At 40.2% G+C, this 10,899-nt stretch overlaps 1 protein-coding gene across 2 annotated transcripts in view; it reads left to right on the top strand.

Annotated features, from left to right (window-relative positions):
- The first annotated feature begins 1,959 nt into the window (after positions 1–1,959).
- ndst1a (N-deacetylase/N-sulfotransferase (heparan glucosaminyl) 1a) overlaps positions 1,960–10,899 on the top strand; it is a 94,311-nt gene continuing 85,371 nt past the window's right edge. For both annotated transcript variants that reach the window (XM_014199896.2, XM_014199895.2), the window contains exon 1: positions 1,960–2,113. The gene's annotated coding sequence lies outside the window, so the exon portion shown is untranslated. The remainder of the gene's footprint in view (positions 2,114–10,899) is intronic.

Genomic DNA, 10,899 nt, shown 5'->3' with positions numbered 1-10,899 from the left:
AATGCAACACGGCGCATGCTTCTTTTCATGACATTAACCTCCTATTTTATTTAAATAAAAAAATTATAAATATGAAAAATAAATTCATTAATCATTATGCAACTATATTAATGAATATCTGGAATTAATTGAAGATTGTGTGTGTGTGTCTATTTATTCTGATCAACTCTCTTACCAAGTATGTAATGGTTTACTCTGCATGCTATTTGCAGCAGGCCCTGTGCGCCTGGTTTTGGAAAACCTCAATTAGCACATTGGAGCTGTAGTTGGGGGATGTTTCAGATTAGAGATGAACACTAATGGAGTCATAACACCCTAACGTTTATATAAGGTCGTGGAAGAGGCTCTCTGCTGAGACACCACATACAGGGATAAGAATAAATCTACAAGCCTAGAGGCTGGAGTATTCTGCTTGGCAGTGCTAAGCACAACAGGCAGGAGGTTGGGCTGAGACAGAGATGGGGTCAACTCTGTGCAATCCCAGACTGTCAATTCAGAAAATATGTTGTTTGAAGTTCATGAAATGGTGATTTTTTTTCGTAAGAGATTATGGGTCATTATTTTGATGAATTTAAATTCATTTCCTGAACTGACTTGAGTAGTTGACCTCTAGGTTGAAGACCTTGGTTGATCTAAACTCTGGACTTGGATGTTGTTCAGATAAAGGCAGTCATGTCCTCTCCTGCCGTGAACTGGCTCACCTATCACTGGGTACAGCAGTCTCCTGTGTTTTCACATGGCACAGGACAGCCACTGTCCCTCCCTCAGAACACATCAATATAGTTTTTAATTATGTACTCATCCGACTACCTCGGTTAATTTATCGATTGCCCCTGTGGCCAGGGTGGATTTTAAATGCCTGATATACTCCCTCATTTAGCCACAGGACACACATAGTATTGACTGAGGACTGCGTCTGCTTCATTTTGGGGAAGACAAAGACAATAAAGTTAACTCTCAGTGTTGACCTCCTTGCCTGTCTTGGACGCCAAATTAGTTGTGTGGTGTTACCCCCCTTGCCCCCCGTCATGAGGTCTGGGTGAGACAGGCAAATCTGTTTGAAGGACGGCTTCGTCCCGGGTTTAGCCCCTCCAAAATCAAATTACAGGCCGCATGTGTCTCAAGGTCAGAGGACATACATGTGTGGTGACTTTATTCCTGTGAAAACTGATCCTGAATCAGTTTTACATTATTTGCTTGTTCAGGGGGATAAAGAGTTTGGAATGAGACATCGGCGTTCAGACAGACACTTATTGTTAGCCCCTCTCTGTTTTAGAGAGAAAGAAGAAAGGTCAAGCCATGGAAACATACAGTGTTTCCAGCTATTTATTTGCTTAACCTTCAACTTCAAGTCTACAGTTGATGTGATCCTCATTAAATCTCGTATACAAGCAGTATGTTTGTTTTTTGGTCTAGTCTGTCAATATGTTGTCAGCAACCTTGACAGAAATAAGCAATACATGTCCACATAAAACGTGATAAAAATGGCAGACTACTTATACTTATTATTACAGATTACATGTTAATCATAGGTCTGCCATGATTAATATTGAATAATGTTTGCATGAATGCCTCTTCGGTTGGGGTCTTCAATGGTCTGGAGAGCCTCTTGAAATAGTGGGGTGACAATGGTTTGAATTGTGTGATTACTATTTCATTGCAGCCATAATCTCAGTACTTACTTGGCAAGCAGTACTTTAATGAATTTACAGTATATCACACATTTTCAACCAATGTATAAATTAATGAACAGTTAGGAACTATTTCTGAACAATTTTTCATCCGTATTACTAAATAAACAAATTAAAATATTGGGTGGACTACTGGACAGATTGTCCAGAAGATGAGCTAAATATGTAATTTAACTATTCATTTAATGAGATAACGCTGTAACCTGATTAGGGACAATTGATGCCGTGCTGCTGCCCCCTGTCGAACATTGTGGGGCAGTGTTGTATAGCTCTGCAGAAAGAGGGACATTCTGACATTTCTCTCATCAGACAAGTCTGCAAAAACGGGAGAACGGAGCCCGGGTACAGGGAAAGCGAGATGAGGCGTCGTGTTTGCTTTGGTTGAATCCAAGTATTAATTCTACCAGATGCCGATTGAGAAGGTGAGTGTGACAAAGTACATCGTTTTCTGGTGCAAATGTTTTGGTCAAGACGAGCTGATCGCTGTTCAATCGTTCAACTACAAGCCTCGACTGGCTTGCTATCATCCACTCGCCTTGGCGCAGACTGAAAATGCAGCCACAGTTTTGGCCTGAATTTCCCATGAATTGAAAACGAAGCCCGGGTACAGAGTTGAATCTCACAGCAGTTTTTGGCTATTCAATAGTGGTACCAATGAAGGCCATTTGTATGAATTCTAGTCGAAGTTTTCCGCCTGGAATTGTGTCCGGTTGTTTGAATATCTGCATCAAGCAAGTGAAGCCCCGTGATACAACTTCACACAGCAAGAAATTAACTTATTATTGTAACTTTGTGGCCTGTGAGTATCGTTAGGATTGATTGTAACTGTTCAGTAAGTCTACTTACCATTCTGAATGAGTGTAGAGACAGAATCTGAAAACACTGTCGAAATGGGAAAACAACCTGCCGTTGTCTTCATCTTTTGCAATGTTGCCGATTGGAATTATGCGAGAAAAAGTGTACATATATTTCCTTATTTGTATACCTAAAGATGGAGCACTTTGGAGCACCGTTTTTTCTGACTGCACCCAACAATTCATTTTTAATTCAATAACGTTTCACGTGACAGTGGAAAGTTGGTTAAGTAGGCTATGTCCCGCTAGGACTGAGTGATGTGGAGGGAAGGCAGTAGTGATTAGGCTGCTACATCGTTTGTCTAGAAGAGCCTTCCTTCAAAGTAGCCAACTTCAGTATCCACCCTACATAGAATTTGAGAAACTGTAGGCTACATAACATCATTATGGTGATGATATACATGCACATGACTAAGAAGTACAAAGATATATATCATACGTTTACACATGTTGTTATACACACATTTTTCTATTGAGTCAAATGCAGACAGTTTCCACATAGAGAAGTGCCAGTGCATTTTTTTACGGCTGCTGCTGCTATGTGATCAAATCTCAGCAGAACTTCATCCTAATGTGCTGTTATAAAGGCTATGTGAGGCTGTTATAAGCATGTTATAAACATGCTGCTGTGTTGACTAGAATGTAATGTTATTCATGGCTAGTTTAGGCTGATGGGAACCACAGTAGCCCCACAACATACCAGTTCTTGTATTTTTCCATGTCAGTGCCCCTCAAAGCCGTGCTCAGTAGTGATGGGTCGTTCGCGAACGAGTCGGCTCTAAGAGCCGGCTCTTGTAGGTGAACGTTGGGAGCCGGCTTGCATATCAGAAGAGCCGAATCTATTTTTAAAAATATTTTAAAAATTAAGATATGAATAATCAAAATATTTAAATGAATAGAATTAACTAATTCAAAGAATGAAAAAATAAATAAAGTAATATAGGCCTAAATGCTCAAGCGCACACATTGGTTCTGACTGTCTGCTCAGACTAACAGCTTCACCTGTTGTTCCTGTCAATCAGACACGCAGTGTCAACCAATGAACCAAAGATGCGTGAGGAAGGGCCGAGCCAACTCACTCACAGTCACACACTTAGCAGCCGAGGAGAGAGAGGAAGGACAACTGTGAAAACAACAGCTGGAAAATGAGTCGGAAGCACAGTAGCATTTAGATGCATTTTAGTAATGTAGACTATGTTAGAGCACAGTGTAGAATTTGCCAAAACAAAATCTCATATAAAGCCGGTTCTATGCACAACCTACACCGGCATATGCGAACTGTGCACCCAACTCTGAAGCTAGCTTTAGCGGAGCTTCGAGAAACTAGCGGGCCTGCTAGTGATAGTGGTGGAGCCTGCACCTCCACATGTGGAGATGTATCCACTCAGTCACGTAGGCCTACTCCGCGACCCACAGCAACGCAGTCTTCTATGGACCAGTGTATGCCAAAGTCTATGTCTGTAGCAAAACAAGGCCAAATTCATATTGCATTGGCTAAAATGATTGCCACCGATTTCCAGCCATTTTCGATCGTGGAGGACAGAGGTTTTAGAAATTATAGCAATAGTCTAAATCCAATGTACACAATTCCAAGCAGGAAAACCCTTTCAAAATCACTTATTCCACAACTGTACGAGAGCACACAGGCTTCAGTGTGGGAAAGAGTCCAAAAAGCTACTGCAGTTTGCCTTACCACTGACTGCTGGAGAGTCCAAGGGAACCACTTCTTACATATCAGTTACATGTCACTTCATTGAAGATTTTTCGATGTCTAGCTGTCTTCTGGACTGCTTTGAGTTCAGCGACAGACACACCTCAGAGAACTTGGCAGAAGAACTGTTGAGAGTGGTCAGAGAATGGCAAGTAGATGGAAAAGTGGTCTGTTGTGTTAGCGACAATGCAGCTAACATAACCAAAGCCATGAAAATGTTTAAATGGACCTATCATCCATGTCTTGCCCACACAATCAACCTGATTGTAAGAGATGCTCTGAAGGTGATGAAGTCCACTCTGGACAAAGTGAAAGCAGCTGTGGAATACATCCACTGGAGCACAGTAGGTGCTGAACAACTAAAGTCTACACAATGCCAGATGGGGCTGCCTGAGCTGAGGCCTGAACAAGACTGCACTACCAGGTGGAATTCAACATTTTATATGTTGAAGTGGTTTCTTGAATCAAAGGATGCCATCGTCTCTACCCTGGCCATTGTCAATGCACCTGTTGATGCTCTGACCCAAGAGGAATGGGAGGTGGTGGAGGGAGGTGTGCAGAGTCCTGGAACCCTTTGAGCAGGTCACTGTGGAGATCAGTGGAGAGAGGTACAGTAAGCAGTTATTACTACATCATTATTTAATCCAGTATTATATATGAGCAGTAGATGCGAATGTAGTATCAGTAGACAAAACATAAACCTGAACTAATAAGTTACTGTTCTCTCTTTTCAGCTGTGTGACAGCCTCAAAAATGATACTCCTGTGTAAGGGTCTGCAGCGAATCACAGCTAGCCTCCAGAGAGAAGCAAATGTGACCACAGGACATGTGACAGAGTTGATGGACACCATATGTTCATCAATGGACAGAAAGTTCCACAGAATGGAATATAACATGTGCTATCAGAAACTGCTGCACTTGACCCCAGGTTTAAGAAGTTAGCCTTCAGCGATGCCAGAGCGATTGATGAGGCTCTTCAAAGAATAACCTCAGCAGCAGGGAGGGATATCCCCAGCAGTCAGCTGGCTCAGGCACCAGGGCAACAGAAAGAAGAGGGATCAGATGGAGCAGAAGCACCAGCAGTAGTGCCACAAATGTCTGCTGTTTGGATGCTGTTTGACGAGAGAGCAACTGGGGATGCAGCACGAAGGAATCCCTCAGCAGATGCCATAATGGAGGTCCAATCCTATTTGGAGGATCTGCAGATCCTCTGAGCTGGTGGAAGAACAAGGCCTCTGTCTACCCACGGCTTACTAAAGTCATGACAGGGAGACTGCATAGTGGCCACATCCATTCCCTCTAAGAGGGTCTTCTCGAAAATGGGACAAATAATTACTGAGAGAAGAAACCGCATCAGCCCCTCAAAAGTGAGGCAGCTTGCATTTCTGAATGCAAATCTACCATAAAAGCAAAATATGGTCAGCATTGCTGTGTGCTGCTGGTTATAACATGGCAATAAAGAAGAGAGAGAAAAGAGGGACCAGTTTAATGTTTTAAGTGGGATGCTGCCGTTTTGCACATTGTTATTTATTTTTCTTTGATATGGTGCAATATTCCATTATTATGTTGTTCAGATTGTATTTGTTTTGAATTGTTACATTTATATGCACTTTGTTTATATACATTAAAAAAGTTATACTTTAAATGCACATGTGTAATAGCATCCTTCATTTTTACATTTATTTCAATTTGTAGGATGCTGCAGTTTTGCAAATTGTTATTTATTTTTCTTTGATATGGTGCAATATTCTATTATGCTGTTCAGATTGTATTCATTTTGAATGGTTAGATTTATATGCACTTTGTTAAATTCAAATGTTTAATTGCATTCTTTTTCATAACAAACCAATGCATTTTTAAATACATTGTGGTTAAGGTAGAGTATGATTTCATTTAATAATTGAATTGTTTTAACACCAATCATAGTCAAACTATCACAAACTGTTTGACTTGAAAAAATACAAAACATATATTTTTTAGCCAAAAGAGCCATCCCTTTTTGGTGAGCTGAGCCGAACGAGCCGGCTCACTGAAAAGAGCCGGAATGCCCATCACTAGTGCTCAGTTTGTGTGGGGGGCCAACCCAGAACCCAGTCTATAGAATAAGAGTGGAACCAGGCAAACTTCCAATATATTAGGTCCACTGACCCTATCCTTCTGCCCCAGCACAAGATTGCTGGCGGCACCCATAGACATGCAGTGGCTGTTCCATAGTACTTCATCCTTTGACTTCTCCCTCTCCATTAGTTTGTCCGCTGTATGCTCTTTGGCCAATTGATTGTAAGGGATGCATTCATTAGATGTTTATATAGGATATTTATTCAGATTAGCCTAATGCTGACAATGTCCAATATGTTGAAATTGGATTCTTGGAAAAGATCAACGGAGTGGCATTCGGTACTGACTGGGAGAATGTCGTAGAAGTAAACACATTTGGACAGTACAATTACAGCACAACCCAGTATTAGTGATTCACCAGATCATATCAGTAAAACCTAGAGGAAAACCTTGAGAGTTGTTTGAATATGAAAAGGCAGAGGTGGGACCAAGTCACTTATTCGAGTCACTAGTAAGTCTAAAGTCACAAGGTCAGAGTCTCAAGTCGAGTCCCAAGTAGAACGGGTCGAGTCAAGTCCAAGTCGTGCATTCTAAGAGCAAGTCAAGTCACAAGTTCAAATCAAGTAAAATAAAAATCTGTATGTGCAATGTCTTGTTCAACTACAAATCTTTGAATATTTATTGAGGGTACCAGACAGCCTTTTTCATTATTTTGTCTAGAACACTTTTTGATTATGTAATAATACATTTTAACAACAAATTCCAAATGCATGCTTCATAAGTAAACTATCAATTTCAAGAAATTTTGACATACCAAAAGACCAGTAGGTCTATGCTAATAATTGTTGCTTGCCCCATTGCTGGTGGGCATGCAAAGTAAACTGTTAATATTCTTGATCACCCCAAAAAATGTAAGCGGCATATTTATTGATGGCAATCCTCTCTCCCTAGAATTTGACGCTTGCACTGCACCCGATACCATTTTTATGCCTCTGTGTCCAGTATGAAGGAAGTTAGATGTAGTTTTGTGAGCCAATGCTAACTAGCATGAGCGCTAACACTAGTTAGCGATTGCACTAGTGCTAGTTAGCAACTTCCTTCAAACTGCATGCAGAGACATACAAATGGTATCCATGAGTTCATCTGACTCTGGGGTAGTAGATAAAGGGCATCATTGCCAACATTACGAAGTATCCCTTTAAGGTTCTTAGGAGATCTGTTACCCGATAAACAACCTTTGAGTTGAGTGTGGGGTTGACATCTACGGTTCTTCAGAATTCTAAAAGACACTTGAAATGTATGGAAGCCTGCAGATGTGTCCCTTTCATAGCACACAGCAAATTGGCCAGTGTTTACTTGTTGATTTGTTTGTGTGTAATATTTCTAGTGTTGATTCAAGAGTTAAATGATCACTCAGTGGTTTATTAAAAGAACCCCAGTGTTGGTGTTAATATCCAGTTGAAACAAAACCACGCCCATCGTTATCATATTTCCCAGCATACTCTATTGCAGGTCGATTTCTAGAATTGTTTGTTTCAATATCTGTGTTTTCCCATTTACATACATTGATTGATTAATTAATCTTATGCTACTCAAATATAAATAACAACTTTTTCTAAACTATTCCAATCTGCTACTTGGACTTATTGCACATGCTACTGAAATGGTTGTTCCAGTTTAAATGTTTTAGGTAGCCTCATATCTTAGTCTTCCTAACCCTGGCAGTCATTCTGAATGCAGGTTGCGGATTAATAAAAATTGGATATCCCCACTCTGGCTGGATTCCAATAGGAATTACACATCACTTTGCAAGCCAGCATATACTGTATGTGACTTGCAGGCCTGATGTGGCCTGTAAAACTATGAGTTTCGGGCTATTGTATTAGTAGCAATGGTAATCGAAATTGTTACATTTTTAAAAACAATTTTAAGAAATGCAACAGTTGGACAATTGATGAAAATACTCAAAACTTTTAGAATTTTTATATTTCATCAGAAATTGAATGAATTATAGCACATACAACTTTTCACTGGCACAGACATGGAGTTCAGGGATTCAATCTATTGTCAAATGTAAAAAAAAATGTTTCCTTAGAATGCACACATGTTCTTATTGTATCAGGTTTCTAAAATAATATTTTGTGTTAAAATAAAGAAAATGATGTGCCTAATTTTCTTAAACACACTGGTTGTATTTTCATATATTAATACATTTACATAAAGGGGTGGGACAAGGCTGCAACCACTGCAAAAACATGCTCTGTCTACCCTACCTGCACCGTCTAGACTGCCTCAATAATTAAGCATTTCGCTACACCCGCAATAACATCTACTAAATATGTGTATGTGACCAATACATTTGATTTGAATTACTGTTGTTGTCACATTCCTCTTGCATAATTCAATGTTAATCAAAAGCAGGATAACCTCGGATTAAAAATCAACACGCTGGCTCTAGATTACACCTAATATAAACATACTTTACATTGTTTGTGAGATCAGATATAATATCACTATAATCTGAGTGTTCATTTTTGGAAGTTGCTTTCATTTCAGCGCATCTAATTTGTAAACATTTCAACTCCTATTAAATTATAACTTTTTTAAATTCCACAAAATGAACACCCATCAAATGAAAGTTCCCTTTCTCCTCTTTCTTGTAATGTAAGTGTTGATAAGGTGCGTTAAATCCCAGACTAAGCTTTAGCGTTCTTATAGGTTCAACGGAAGTACAATGTATTGCATTGAACCCATTTCAACCGTTACCGGGGTGTGCTTGACTGGTTATTACAAACATTCCCACAGTCGTAACGTTAACGGGGAAAAAACGACAGGCACAAGCAAGAGTATGAAAGAGTCGCAGGAGTAAAATGAAAGCAATCAATCCAGAGAGATTTAAGTGACAAGTGGATTTTACACCTCTCAAACACAGGAAATAAATGGCTGAAAAAGAAAGTCCTTGGGTGGGCGAGGCATGCACATTGATAGTATTAGGGTAAAACTAGAAGGCCTTATAAAATATATGTATTGTCTTAAAGAATTTAATTTGAATGACAATCAATTCACTTAGGATCTCACTTGGTGAAGGCCACAGGATGGAAAATGAATGAATGCAACAACATGTCTCTGTCACTAGCAAACACAGTCACGGGTGGTAACTCTAAAATTCACTTAATAGGCACCCTGGGATATATGCAAATAAGGGGGCTTTGACACCAAATTGGTTTGAAGTGTCTTTCTGAACTCTGGTGCATTTACCCCCTTAGTTCAGTACGTTTGGTATGGTGTGAACACATTAGCCACACTCGGGAGCGCACTAAACAATGCACTGTGGTTCGCTCAAAAAGGGTGGTCTCGGTCCGATTCAATTCGTACATGGTGCAGTCAGATCTCTGCAGGTGAGAACGCAGTCCGGACCAAACACAGCAAAAGAACCAGTGTCGCACAGTATTATTGGTTGATTGATTACGAGCATTTGATGAAATGCACGCAGCATCATAATTTGATATCTCTGAAACATTCTGTGAGTAGCAGCTCATTTCTGAATGCATCGGATGCAGATTAGAGGACTATACCAGGGGTAATAGGCTACTGAATATACCCTATTCACATTGCATTTAGAGCGGCTATTGCATTGTTTCATCCCACATGTTGTTTGAAGGTCAAAGCGAAAGTAATATGAAGATTGGGACACGCATTTTTGTCCAATAAACAAATTACTTGCATGGATACCTGGTTTTGTTTAGGGATTTTAATTTGTTTGACGTTTGGCAATGTGTAAACAAACGGACCCCCCAAAAATAAATAACACTATGTAACAAATGATCTAACTCTGAATCGAACAATAGCTCAAAAATATGTGTGAAAACGCCATAAGGCTTAAAACCCTACAGCAGGGCTATTCAATTGCAGGGCTGTAGGGCTGAAACATTCCTGGTTTGGGATTTTTTTATGGTTCTTCAAAGAACCATCCCATTTATGGTTCATTGGTTCCCCTATTGCATTGCTCTCAAGAACCTCATTTGGTTCCAACTTGCACCTTTATTTTTAAGAGTGTAGCTGTAGGCCTACAGCAAATCAGAAATCTGTTCGCGAGCTCAATTGTTTTCAAACCTTTTGACCTGTGACCCCTAAAAAGGAGGGATTCAAAGCTTGTGACCCTCGCGCACGCGCACAGGGCTAACGCCCGCACGATGGCTGCGCCATGTAGCCTGTCATTACAGCCATAAAGCATGATGCATTTTCAAAATGCAAGACAGATTTTGCGCTGAAAGTCATTCATGTTAGCAGTCAATATCAACTAGGGATATCATGTCACATTGTCACTTCTCTGGAGTCCAGAGCAAGCAGGATCATACGGCCTGGGTTGCAGGATCGAATGGAAAGCATGATATGTGCAGCATTTTTCTTCCTCACAAATATGGTAATTCATTTGCCAGAATATGTTACATCTTCATCCCATAAGTATTGAAGGTAGTGTGATCTTAACGGCTATCTTTAGTGGCTTAGCCAGTACCACCACTGAGGTACAGTGAGGGAAAAAAGTATTTGATCCCCTGCTGATTTTGTACGTTTGCCCACTGAC

This window comes from Salmo salar, chromosome ssa05, assembly GCF_905237065.1.
Source record: "Salmo salar chromosome ssa05, Ssal_v3.1, whole genome shotgun sequence".
Classification (NCBI taxonomy): domain Eukaryota; kingdom Metazoa; phylum Chordata; class Actinopteri; order Salmoniformes; family Salmonidae; genus Salmo; species Salmo salar.
The sequence above is the reverse complement of the archived record's forward strand: the minus strand, read 5'-3'. Positions and strand labels throughout refer to the sequence as shown.